Source organism: Chiloscyllium punctatum, chromosome 27 (genome assembly GCF_047496795.1).
Source record: "Chiloscyllium punctatum isolate Juve2018m chromosome 27, sChiPun1.3, whole genome shotgun sequence".
Taxonomy (NCBI): Eukaryota; Metazoa; Chordata; class Chondrichthyes; order Orectolobiformes; family Hemiscylliidae; genus Chiloscyllium; species Chiloscyllium punctatum.
In genome coordinates, this window is record NC_092765.1 from 19,044,141 (window position 1) to 19,058,394 (window position 14,254).

A 14,254-nucleotide genomic window follows, 5' to 3' on the forward strand; every position below is an offset into this window, starting at 1 on the left:
CTGTAAGTTTTGAAATTATATCCAGTGCATCCAAACCGAGATCATTAACGTACATTAAGAAAAGTAGGGCTCCTAAGAACAGCCCCAGGAAATCCCAATGCATACCTTTCCACAACCATTCGCCACTGCTTCCTGTTTCCTGTCTCTCAGCCAACTTCTTATACAAGCTGTCACTGTCCTTTTGTTAACCAGCTTCACTGGTAATCTATTATGTTGTCCTTTAACAAAGGCACAGCACGTCAACTGCATCAGCCTTTCTGTTACTTCATTAAATAAACTTAATCAAGCTAATTCTCTGCAATTTGTCTTTAACAAACCCAAGCTGGCTTTCCTTAAGCCAGACTTGCCCAAGTCAACTATGTAGGGCACCCTTGTTTGGCACCACAAACCTATTAAATGGGGTGAATTCAAAACAGATCTAGTAATTCAAGACTGGGCAGCACAAATTTGATTCATTCCATATACCTGTATATCAAGAAATGGCTGAGTGAAGTGGATTCAACAAAAATTTGAGCTCTGACAACATCCCAGTAGTATTGCAGAAGACTAAGACTCAGCACGACTGATGTCAATTTCCAAGCTTAAAAGCTAGTACAGCTTCAAAAGTAGCATCTATACAACATGTTAAAAATTGCTCTATCCACAAAAAGTAGGACAAATCCATAGGTAAAATTACTGTTCTTTCAGCCTACCCTCAATCAATAGCAAAATAATGGAAAACATGATCAATCATGCCATTATGAAGCAATCACTCACCAAAACAGCTCACTATTGTTCAATCTGGGTTCCATCAGGGCATCCCAGCACCAGATCAGATCTTGGTTCAAAGGTGGACAAACCAGGTAAATTCCAGAGATAACTGAAAGTGACTACCCTTTCTATCAATACACCATGTAATCACATGTGACATCAATGTTCTCTTTTCCTTACATAAGGTTCATTTTCATTTGCACAATGTCAGATCATAAGAGTCAGTATGTACACAGAGCAAGAACCAGAAAACATTCAGGCTTGGGCTGATAGGTGGTTGGTAACAGTCATTCCACATAAGGCCAGGCAATGACATCTCCAACAAGAAAGGGTCTAGCCACCACTCCTTGATACTCAATGGAATTCCTATTACTGAATCCCCACCATTTAGCTCCTGGGGATCCATAAACTTAACTAGATCAGTTGAGTAAATACTATGGGCTGAAACTTCTACAGCCCTAAAAAACATCGATTATGACAAGAAATGTTACAGAATTGCATGAGAGGGCAGCCAAGGCCTTTCTTGACACCAAGAGCAACTTGTTGCATTTTCAAACAGAGTTCCTGGCATTGAGTCAAGATTCTCTCTAATGAGCACTGGATATCTATTAAGAGGGCTGGTCAACAGCCTCACTAACTGCAAACTTTGCCTCGATAGTAGGCAGCTTCCTATCTCACCATCCACTGCAAGGAAACTAGATGTTAACAATTCATGGCATAGAAGCTTGAGCTGGTAGCAAGTGACTTCACTCATTGCTTGTTCCTCTGCATCAGCATCTTGGATACCCATTTCAGGGCACATGAGCAGCAGCAATACCATTCAAGATCACGTGTATATCAACATAGCCATTTAGAAAGCGCAAGATTTTTTTTTGTTAAACCTTCACTGTGGTTCTTGTGCAATGATCAACTGATGACCCTTCCAAGCACAGGTAGAAAACAGAAGCTTTGGGCCTCATTGACAGGCAAGTAGATACTTTTAAAGAACCTGTTCAAGTATTTTATGACACACCTCTGGAGCAAGTGGTACTTGTACTTAGAGAGTTTTAGCTGTTAATCAGACTTAATGCCCCAATTGGCCATAAACAAAGGAGGGCATTAGATGGCTGACGGCATCACTGTCAGTGGTGCTACCCATGAACCAATATATCTCATCACACAACAAGTCCAAGAGCCAAACATGTAAACGCGCTGAGACAAATGAGGTCACACCACATACTGCACTCAAGTGAGAGGTGGAGGAACATGAGGAGGTACAATGGATGGAAAGGGTGAAATATAAGAACCAATTAGCAAGTCATACAGTCATAGAGATGTACATCACGGAACAGACCCTTTGGTCCAACTGGTCCATGCCGACCAGATTCCCAACCCAATCTAGTCCCACCTGCCAGCACCCAACCCATATCCCTCCAAACCCTTCCTATTCAGATACCCATCCAGGTGTTTGATACTGACCCAGTTCTGCTGTATTTTAAGTGCCAGCTGTGACTCAGCAGATACAGACTTCCACTTCTAAGAGGTGAGTCCACACACCAGCCCGAGAAATCTGGACCAGCATTCATTTGTGAAATAATGAGGAAGTGTTGCACGGTTGTACGGTGGTGTGTTTCAGTTGCCATGTTACATTCAGGCTTTGCCTGCCCACTCACCTAAATGCCATAGATTCCATGGCATTATTCCAAAGATGAGCGGGTACATTCTCACTGCTGCAGTGGACAAAATTTATCCTCCAACGAGCATTAATTAAAAAAGATTAGTTGATCTTCGTCAAACAAGGAGCAGTTTTGAAAGGAGCAACATAGGCAAAGCGTGTTGGCCTCCACAATTGAGGAGCCTTTTCACACTTACAGTAGTGGATTGGTTCTGTGCCTCAGGAATGGGGATATAGGTGATGACTCATCCCAGGAAGGGAATGTAATTGTTTTAAAACTATTTTTCATTTTGCTTTTGTCTCATTACTTTGATAGGATATTTTTAAATAGTATAGATGGCATTGAGATATTTGGGACAAAGTTTTAGACAATTTAGATGGTCTTGGAATATATGGAAGATACTGCTTGAAGCCCTGTGATTTCAGAAGTTATTGACTGCATTCCTGCTCTTCCAGGCCATACTTCCAACAAAATCAGCCTCCATCAAATGAGCTGCTAGAGGAAGTGGTGGAGGCTGGTACAATTGCAACATTTAAAAGGAATTTGGATGGGTATATGAATAGGAAGGGCTTGGAGGGATATGGGCCGGGTGCTAGCAGGTGGGACTAGATTGGGTTGGGATATCTGGTCGGCATGGACAGGTTGGACCGAAGGATCTGTTTCCATGCTGTACATCTCTATGACTCTATGACAATAATTTAATGGCACCACTCAACAAAAATACCAACAGAGATTTTACAATTTGAAAAAGAAGAATTATTTGCCCATTATAGAAAATATTGGATGATGGTACTTTGTGCAATAGTGTAGAAGAGATGGTAGCAGCTATGCCACTTCCCATTTGTGTTGTCATTAAGGTCTGTAGATGTAAAGTGTGTCATATTTTTGTACAAAGTCAAAACGTATCCACTCCTCCCCCTTTGCAGAAAAAAACAGATACTTCAGCTCGCTGTGCAATATGAAGCCACTTTCTTAGCATTTTATTAAGGCAGTTTACCTAACAGAAAAACTAATCCAAAAATAAAATAGATTAAAATAAATTATCCACATGAGTTCATTTCAGTACATACGCATTAATAGCCTGAACTGGGAGTTATCTTGCTGTGGAAATTCAGGGAGAGACGGGGTGACATATATTGGTTTGGTACCTCGCTCTCTTGTCATTGATGGATTACCCCAACGTTATAATCAATCAACGGGACTGTCATTAATGCTCCAGTCCCCTTATCCCAGTTCGTTGTTTCAGAAAGCACTGCCCTCTTTTGTTGTAACCTTTACATCCCAAATTCGTATTTGATGCAACATCTTCCCCTGGAGTTTATCAGCTTCTGACTGACTCCAAGAATAGACAGAGGAGTGAACAGAATAGGGGCAGGGTCTAGGGGCTGAGATCGCTCTCTGAGCTGAACATTTAATTTGAAAGCCTTAATTACTAACAAGAGAAATCACCTACAGTGTGGGTGCAGGAAGTAGCTGTGTAAGAATAAATCGATTCTTTTTTTTAAAAAACACACCTTTTATAAATCTCCAATCTACCCCCGACTCAAAAAGATATACCAAAGAAATCACGCTGACTATAACTGAGCATTTTTGAACACGAGTCACACACATTTAATCTGCACATCGACATTCATTCGGTTTCACTCACACTGATGTGGAATTGTGTTGACATACTCACGCACCAGGACCACGACTTGAGGGCCGGACTGAAGCATGGGGCAGCTGCTGCCAAAGCGCAGTGGGGGAAAGACCACCAAGGTTTTCTGCTGAAGTGAAATGGGGGTCCGTTCAGTTATTGGACCTTCCAGCGCCTCAATGTATTATAAATATCGTCTTGTATAAGTAAGAAGAACCTTGGGTTTGTTCATTCTCCATATGTAAAGACTGTACAGAATAGAACTGCTCTAGTATACACAGATTTTTTATGAATAGAGTATATTTTTGAAATAAAAGTAACAAGGTTACACACTCACGCACATAGCCTTGCACACACATATTGCTGTGTGTGTGCCAATGAAGTGAGTCATTGTGAATCGACAATAACATCCCCTCAATATTTCTTTGTTGTGCGCGGTATTTTTTTCTTGTTTGCACTTTTGCCTTCTGTGTTGTCGCGGGTTGCAACTACTCCCCGTCAGTGCACCCACCCAGCTTTTGGGGGGGACACTAATTTCCGCACCATTTATTTATTTTCTTACTGCAGGAGAAGGTGAAAAGCAGTTGGTGCTGAAAATGAGCAGATGCCAATCCCCCGCTCTGAATTCCAAACCTCGCCCTTCCCCACTTGCCCCGTGTCCTAACACCAGGAAAGCGCACAAAGGCTGGAAAATTAACATCCTCGGTCTGTGTGAAACCTGCAAAGGATGTCGATGAGACACACCACAAGCAAAAAAAAAGTATGATGAAGGGCGCAGTGGATTTAATCACCTTTGCTAATCGAAAAAACACACACAGCAGATTTACAGATTTGCACATCAAAAGGTTAAATTGTCCACTTAAAGACTGTTCGAATTTGCATATTCATAAGCTAACAGTACAGCCTTTGCCTTTTCAGTTACAAAATATATATTTATATATCTCCTATGTTCGCCTGTTTTTCCTTTTTTATTGGTGCTGACTGACCCGTTGTTTCTTTCCAACACTGATTCTCTGTCCAGTTTCAGATTTCCAGGAATTGGTTTGGTTTTCTCCAGTTTCTTTGTAAAAAAAATATAAACAGTCCATTGGTATTCAGCAGAGGGTGTGATGGGTGGGGGGTTGCTGAGGGGACTGGGGGACAGAGGACTTTCTGTGCTGTAGCAATAGGGCCTGGCACATTTGCACTGACCAAGGTCTTTCTGCCAAAGGACAATGGGGGTGCGTTCAGTTACCAAACCCTCTCAGTACTGTACCTTAACTGTGCGTAGATATGTCCTGCATGAGTAAGAAATTCCTTAGGATTTTTGCAACTGCAGAGATTGACAAATTCCAATGTTTACTGGATTAGTGGTGCTGGAAGAGCACAGCAGTTCAGGCAGCATCCAACGGGCAGCGAAATCAACGTTTGGGCTTTTGCCCGAAACGTTGATTTCGCTGCCCGTTGGATGCTGCTTGAACTGCTGTGCTCTTCCAGCACCACTAATCCAGTATTTGATTTTCAGCATCTGCAGTCATTGTTTTTAACAAATTCCAATGTTTGCTTGTTCTTCATGTGCAAAGACTGTACAGATCTGCTTTTGTTACTGCGTTGGTGCATAAAGATTTTTTTATTAAAAAATGTACTGGCCATTCGCCCATCTCTCCGTGAGCATGTTCTGTTAGGGGGAGCTGAGGTTAGGGGGGAGAGCTAAGGACAGTCCTGAAGCCGAAGCAAAATGCTGCAGACCCTGAACATTTGAAATAAAACAGAAAGTGCTGGGAAACACTCAGCAGGTCAGGCAGCGCTATACAGACAGGAACAGAGTTACGCTTCAGGTCACTGAGCTTTGGTTATCTCGCAATATCGTGATAAATGTGGGTTGTGTATTTTTTTTTCGCAGTGGGACAGAACAGGAGGGGGCCAGCCCTGAGCGCAATTCGGGTGCTTGAGGGGACAGGAGAATCTATTGTTAGCTTCCAAGCCACATCCCTCAGCTCAAAAAGACAGATGTCGGTCTGATTTAAGGCAGGCTTAGCTGGATCAGTTGAATATTTTAGCTCATATGTGACCATCAGCGGGATGATTAATTCCATGCATCACATAAATTGAAAGATACAGGGGCGGATTACCGAATCTGGCTCCGATTTCTGCGAACAGGGTAAAGAGGAGGTTGGCAGGACGGCTAGGAGATTAAATGTAGCTAACCCCTTTCAAGCTTTTCCCTGCTGCAAAATACCTCACCACTAAACTCCGCTAATGCTGCGTTTTCTATATTGCAAAAGCATACTTTATTCATTTAAAAAATCATTATTTATATTTACAGGTACTAAAGCAGTTCTGTGCATTATTTGTTATCAAGAAAAACAAACACTGGAATTTGCCATTCCAGGCAGTTGCAAAAAAATAAAAGAAATTTCTTACTTATGCAGAACGCTGTTCACATACATTGAGGCACGGGATCTGATAACTAAGCAGTCCTATGTTATACTTCATCAGAAAGATCTCAGACAGTAGTCTTTCCCCACTGCGCCTTGGCAGCAGCTGCCCAGAGCCTTCGTGCATCTCTCTGCACATGGTCCTGGACCTTGGAATGTGCCAGCCTGCAACACTAGGTCAAGGTCAACCCCTTGCTCTGGAAGACCAACAAGTTTCAGGCCAAAGAGCACCTTTCACTGAGTTGATGGTCCTCCAGTTGCCATCAATGTTTCTCTTGATGTGCCTCCCGGAGAACAGACGGCAGAGTCCTGCATCACGAAACTGCTTGGGATGAACCTCAACAAAAGCCACTGCCTTCCTTTCCAGACCTTCTTTGCCCAGGCACATTCCAGAAGGAGATGAGTGCCAGTCTCTTCACCAGTGCAGCCACTTTGAGGGCAGCATATGTTGGCGCTCAGAGAGTCTGGCAGTACATGAAGGATCTGACAAGTAGTGCCCTTCTCACCACCAGCCAAGCAATGTCTTGGTGCTTGTTGGAAAGTTCTGACAGTCTACTCAGGGAACAGCCTAACAGGATCCACCCTCTCCTTTTCCCACAGGGTCTCGAGCTTACTATGTACTGACCATTTCCTGATGGACTTGTGGTCAAAGGTATTTATCTTAACAAATTTTTCCACAAGGTCAAGTGATACAGGACAGTCCAACTACTAGGATCATTCCAGGATAACAAAGCCAGGCCTGTCCTTTGCAACACCAGGGGCAAGTAGAACCACAGAACATAGTGACACTTGCTGCATTGCAGTATTACTTTTTGCAAAAATACATTTTATTCATAAAAAATAATTTTTTAATGGACCTACACAGTTACTAAAGCAGATCAGATCTATGCAGCCTTTGCATATAAAGAAGAAAACAACCATTTGAGTTTGAATTTACAACTAATCTAAAGACATTTCTTAATTAGGCAAGGTACTGGTTGCCATTTGCACGTATCTGAGACATTGGGAGGATCCAACAGATGAATGGACCCCCATTGTGCTTCAGCAGGAAGACCTCAGATCGTTGTCTTTCCCCCCTGCACCTTGGTGGCAGCTGCCCCAAGCTTTAGTGCATCACTTAGCATGTAGTCTGGGACCTTGAAATGTGTCTGTCTGTAATGCTCAGTTGGGGTCAACTCTCTTAATTGGAAGACCCTCAAGTCTCGGGCAGACCAAAGAGCATCTTTCACCAAATTGATGGTCCTTCAAATACAATTGATGTTTATCTTGGCGTGTGTCCCGGGGAACTGCTCAGGACAAATGTCATCAGAAATCACTGCAGCTTTCTCCAGACATCCTTTACAAAGGTACATTCCAGCAAGAAATGTGAAACCATCTCATTCCCTCTCCCCCCAGCTACTTCGAGGGCAATTTGCGGTGGCACAGAGTCCTGGCATGCATGAAGAATCTGACAAGTAGTGCCTTCCTCACCACCAGCCAAGTGATGTCTTGGTGCTTATTGGAAAGTTCTAGTGATGAGGCATTCTGCCATTTGGCTGTCTGCTCAGGGACAACCCAACAGGATTCACTTTCTCCTTTTCTTGCAGGGTGCAGAGGATGCTATGTTCTGACCACTGCCTGGTGGAATTGTGGTCAAAGGTGCTTTTCTTCACAAATTTCTCAGGGATGGACAGGTGATATGGGATGGTCAGACTACATGGCTCCCTGCTCCCAACTCCCTGCTCAGAGAACATTTACTTCAAAGCAGCCGAGCTATTAGTGAGAACAGTCGTTCAGCACAAAGCTGCTCAAGATTCAGCTCCAGTTGACAAATTCGCTCATTGAGCAAAGGGTGATTGCTGTGGGACTCAGGTCTCATCGTATAGCTGGGCAAAGGTTGGGATTAGAACATGTACGGTGAAAGTGAAGTCATGCGGGATCTCATGGTTCTGAAAATTCTGCTTGTACCTGGTGTGGGGAGCTAAATGCAGATGTCACCGTTTTCTGTTATTGGTTCTGGCAGTCATGCATTTTGAGAATTGCATTCAGTTCTGGGCTTTGTACATTGAGAATGTCACAATGCCTTTGGAGCAGAAGCAGCCCAGTTTCACTAGGATAAGACATGGGCTAAAATGGTTGAATGATAAAGACAGGTTTCATAGACCATGCATGACCCTTCAGTGTAGAAGATTAAGGGGCTATCTAATACAGGCATCTAAGATGAGTAAAGATTGGGGAGGACGAAAGGTGGTTTGGAAGGTCACTCTGCTCATTCATGGGCTGAGAGCTCATTTTACAATAAATGGTTGAACAGGTTAGGAGTTTAGAAGAGTTAGTGGTGACTTTATTGAATTTTTTTAAAATCCTGAGGGGTCTACATGGTGGAGACAAGTGAGTGGATCACAAAAGGTTGTTTCCCTTGTGATAGAGACTAATATTAGAGGACATAGTTTAAGACTATGAAGTCTCCCATTTAAGACAGAGATTTGGAGATTTTGCTTTTTTGGAAGGATTTTACAGTGTGGAAATACCTCCTTTAGAAAGCAGTGGAAGCTAGGTCTTTAAATTTATTCAAGGCTGAATTAGATAGATGTTTGATAGACAAGGGAGTCAAGTTTTGGGTGCAGACAGGCATGTCAGAAGACAGAGCCCACAACCAGATCAACCCATCATCTTGTTGAATGGTGAAACAGGTCTGAAGGGCCAACTCATGCTCCTGTGTTCTGATGGAGAGAAACTATTTGCTCTGTCTGAACAGTCCAGAAGAATGGGATATAGCCTTAAAATTTGAGCAGGATAATTCATTTATGATCTGAGGAGGCACGTCTTCAAACAAAGGATGGTGGAGATGGGGAGTCACCACTACCCTCAAGAAAAGCTATGGAGGCTGAGGGTCAATGGGAGATTTCAAAAAAATAGAAATTGGCAGATTTTTGTTAGATAAATGTAGTCAGGATATGTCCCAAGATGAGGAAATGGTGTTTACGCACAGATCAGATATGATCTACTTGAATGGTAGAGCAGATTTAAAGGGCTGAATGACCTACTGTTCATATGTCTCATCAACCATTTATACAGAAAAAACATCGGAGGTCCAGGGAGGAGTGAACAACTGGTTTTGTGAAATCAACCCAAGATGTCAACTCTCTTCTTATCTCTTACTGTAAGTGTTCCATTCATCAATATTAACATTCCTCACTGTCATGCAGAGTGGAGCAAAGATCAAGGTACTCAACTCATAATCCAGAGAAGATTAACCCAAATCCCACTGTGGCAGTTTTAGAATTCGGAATGCAGTTTTAAAAATGTAGGAAGAGAAGAACCTCTGAACATCAACTTGTCTGTGTGTTCCAAAGAGGTTGTATTAGATTCAAAACATTAATTCTGTTTCTCTCTCCTCAGACGCTACTAGACCTGTTGGGTTTCGGTTTTCATTTCAGATTTCCAGCATAAATGATACTTTACTTTGATTATTTAAACTCCTTTAATCTTTGCCCTATCACAAGATCTCCTAGTTTGTTCCGCCCACCAGTCCCTTTCTCCCTTTGTTTAAAATCTCTTCCATTTCTACCTTTCTGATGAAAAGTTGTCCACCTGAAATGTTAATCCTGCTTCCCTTCACACATGCACTTTTTGTTTTTATTTCGAGTTGCTCTCATGGGCTGTATTTTACTTTCATATATTGAATTAGCTGAGGTTGAATGTTTGTACTGGGGTCAGGACTCTGAGCTTGGATGAATTTCTGGGTCCTGACCCAACATTACATCAGCATCTGGCTCAATGTTTTTTTTCAAAATAATTATTCAATTTAATAAATTAATGTACAAAATAGATTAACCCCAGGTATAAATTACAATTCAACCAAAGTTTTGCAATACATTTGAGGCAGTTTTATGCAAAGCAATGCTGCAATGTAATAAATGGAATTTTGCAGTGAAGGGTGGAAGAGGCATTTTTGTTATTAGGCATGAACAGTGTTAACATGGATTTCTCCCATCTGGGTTCACTCGTAAGCAAAGATGTATGTGGTCTGAAAACTTCAAAAAGTACCTCTTGCTATTTTCAGTTTAGAGAAACACTTCTAACTGCTTCAGCTTGTTATGTTACCTTCCTTTAGTTTTTCAAGATTTGTGACTTCCAAGTTTTTTTTTCTGATAACATGCGGCAAAGCTCATGTTATAAAAACAATTCATCTTAATCAAAATTTTATGGCACAATGTTTTGACTTGTCCACATGAATAATGATGGGTTCTCGAGGTTCCAGAGCCAATAGGAAACTTTCCAATTGCAGCCCTATCATCAGAGTTGCAAACACAGGAGGGAGAACAGGAAGCAGCTTCAAGGTGGAGCTGGCCTCTGAAGTTATTTGCAAATGTGAAATTGCAAAGAGGCCTGAGGTGCTGAACTGTCACCACAACAGGACAAATACTGTTCACTTGACAGCCAATAGCCTTAGTGGAGGCCTGATGACAGGGGCAGGACAGGGGAAGGGCTTCCTAGTTGGATTAAGCATTCTCCTCCTCATCCCATCCTTCACATCAGCCTGGGTCTGCTACAAATAGACCATCTCATGCTATAAACAGACAATCTCCTGCTACAAATAGACCAGCTCCAGTACTTGGCTATGTTTCAGCTTCTGTGTGGGTGGTTAGAGAGATACAGCATTTTCAATCCCTGCCCTTGTTTTCCAGGACATAAACTGATTTCCCTCCCCTCCCCTATCAGCGTTCCGAAAAGACCAGTCCCTCCATGACTCCCTCGTCAGGTCCACACCCCCCACCAACCCAACCTCCACTCCTGGCACCTTCCCCTGCAACCGCAAGAAATGCAAAACTTGCGCCCACACCTCCCCCCTTACTTCCCTCCAAGGCCCCAAGGGACATTTCCATATCCGCCACAAATTCACCTGCACCTCCACACACATCATCTATTGCATCTGCTGCACCCGATGTGGCCTCCTCTATATTGGGGAGACAGGCCACCTACTTGCGGAACGTTTCAGAGAACACCTCTGGGACACCCGGACCAACCAACCCAACCACCCCGTAGCCCAACACTTCAACTCCCCCTCCCACTCCACCAAGGACATGCAGGTCCTTGGACTCCTCCATTGCCAGACCATGGCAACACGACGGTTGGAGGAAGAGCGCCTCATCTTCCGCCTGGGAACCCTCCAACCACAAGGGATGAACTCAGATTTCTCCAGTTTCCTCATTCCCCCCCCCCCCCCACCTTGTCTCAGTCAAATCCCTCGAACTCAGCACCGCCTTCCTAACCTGCAATCTTCTTCCTGACCTCTCCGCCCCCACCCCACTCCGGCCTATCACCCTCACCTTGACCTCCCTCCACCTATCGCATTCCCAGCGCCCCTCCCCCAAGTCCCTCCTCCCTACCTTTTATCTTAGCCTGCTGGACTCACTTTCCTCATTCCTGAAAAAGGGCTTGTGCCCGAAACATCGATTCTCTGTTCCTTGGATGTTGCCTGACCAGCAACACATTCCAGCTTTTCCAGCAACACATTTTCAGCTCATTATGCTAACTAATGTTGAGAAGCTGCCTGCCCCTCTGCACTGCCTTCAGTGTCATCTCTGCAGCTGTTTGAAAATCCAGTCTCCCAGTCTCAAAGCAAATGTGATTTACAAAGCTGTTGTGGGAGTTGGTGGGGTTAAGCTACAGGGAGAGGCTAAAGAGGCCAGGGGTGTCTTCACTGGAGCATCAGAGGCTGAGGTGACCTTATAGAGGTTTATAACGGGCAAGAACAGGGTGAATAGCCAAGGTCTTTTCCCCAGGTTAGTGGAGTCCAGAACCAGAGGGGCAAAGGTTTGGGGTGAATGAGGAAAGGGACTTGAGGGGCAACTTTTTCATGCAAAGGGTGGTGCATGTGTGGAGCAAACTACCAGAGGAGGTGGAGGAGGCTGGTACAGTTATAACATTTAAAAGCCATCTGGATAGGTGCATGGGTGGGAGGGTTTTGGAGGGATGTGGGCCAAATCCCAGCAAATGGGACAAGATTAATTAAGGATATCTGGTTGGCATGGACGAGTTGGACCGAAGGGTCTGTTTCCGTGCTGTATGATTCTAATCATCTAATCTAATCGTGAACAGGAAGCTCTCAGATGGTTGTAAACACCCAGCCGGCTCCCTAACATCTTTGTAAAAAATTCCTAAATCATTCCCACTGTTGAGAATTGCAATGAACCAAATCACTTCCTAATCCCTCCCACTTCCTAAGTGTCCCAGAGGACTGAACATCTCCCAATTAATTCATACTGTATAGAATTCTAATGATCCAAATCTCTTCCTGCTCATTGATCTAAGCATGAAACATTCCCTAATTACCTGGGTACTGGTGTTCAGCTACAGCCCACTGCCACATTTCATCAGGACATTTTAGAGAGTTAATGAGTTTTGTGTCAAATACATATTTGTATTCACAGCATTTCCATTAACTTCAGAGTGAGCCATTGGAATAAATGGTTCAATTGACTGTGATACAAAGGCATGAAAATTCTTCATTTTTAATCAAGAGATTTCCTTTTGGAGATCAGACCCAACTTTATGTGGGAAGTTCAGTATCCAGACATGGTGCAACTGTGTTGTAACGATATGTAAATAACCTGCAATATGATGCAAATTAAAGCTTGAAAATTGCCCATTTGTTTTAATATATTAACACACCAGCTTTTCTTCAGAGACAAAGTTTCTGGATGTGCAGGACTGCAGTTGTGGGTGCAACTTGTTTTACAGACATTTATAGAGACTGGCTGATCATAGAATCAGGGAATGTTTACAGGATAGAAAAACATTCTTGGAGAAAGTGGGGATTGTAGATGCTGGAGATCAGAGTCAAAAAGTGTGGCACTGGAAAAGCACAGCAGGTCAGGCAGCATCTGAGAAGCAGGAGAGTCAATGCTTAGGGCATAAGCCCTTCATCAAAAAAACATTGTTGGCCCATCAAGCCTGCCCCAGCTATTAAGAAAGCACCCAACCTCATCCTCCTTACCAACATCTGGTCTTTAGCCTTGGAAGTTTCATCACTTGTGTTGCATGCACAGACAACTTCTAAGCATTCAAAGCAGAGGTTTGCAAGTATACTGTCAGGATCTGGGCCTTGCAGCCTCTCTTATCCTTTCAAGCTGCAAGCCCCAGATCCTGACAGTATACTTGCAAACATCTGCTTTGAATGGCATAGTGGCACAGTGGTTAGCATTGCTACCCTACAGCACCAGGGACCCAGGTTGGTTCCAACTTTGAGTGACTGTGTAGTGTTTACATGTTTTCCCTGTGTCTATGTGGGTTTCTACTGGGTGCTCTGGTTGCCTCCCACAGTCCAAAGATGTGCAGGTTAGGTGCAATGGCCATGCAAAATGTTTAGGGATGTGCAGGCTGGGTGAATTAGTCATGGTAAGTGTGACGTTACAGGAATAAGGTGGGGATATGCTCTTCAGAGGGTCAGTGTAGACCCAATGGGCTGAATGGCTTCTTTATGCAGAAGGAGGATTCTATGATTCTCCTGTCTGTACGATTGTTACATTTATTTTTAATCAACCAGTTCAAGCGTGTTATGACACATCTTCTGGCCCAGACGTAGGGATACTACCACTGTGCTACAAAACAGTGTACAGTTGTTTTAAACCCATCCATTCTGTTTGGACTTGTTGTGACACACATCCACAGCAAGTGGGATTTGAATCTGTTTGATTTGCCCCAGAGGCAGGGACACTACCACTGTGCCACTAAAGCTCTCCTTTAATACATTTGTGTCCTTTCCATAATGAGGTGACCAAAACTGCATGGAGCACACAAGTTGTGGCTTA

General features: G+C 43.4%; 1 long non-coding RNA gene across 5 annotated transcripts in view; it reads right to left on the reverse strand.

The window, feature by feature from the left end:
- Positions 1 to 14,254, reverse strand: part of LOC140453503 (uncharacterized) — a 179,063-nt gene that overhangs the window by 90,721 nt on the left and 74,088 nt on the right. The window contains exon 1 of one of the 5 annotated variants that reach the window (XR_011952411.1): positions 4,088 to 4,106. The exons of the other annotated variants lie outside the window; for them this stretch is intronic. This is a non-coding gene — a long non-coding RNA (uncharacterized lncRNA). Of the gene's footprint in view, positions 1 to 4,087; positions 4,107 to 14,254 lie in introns of those variants that run through there. 5 annotated transcript variants of the gene reach the window in all.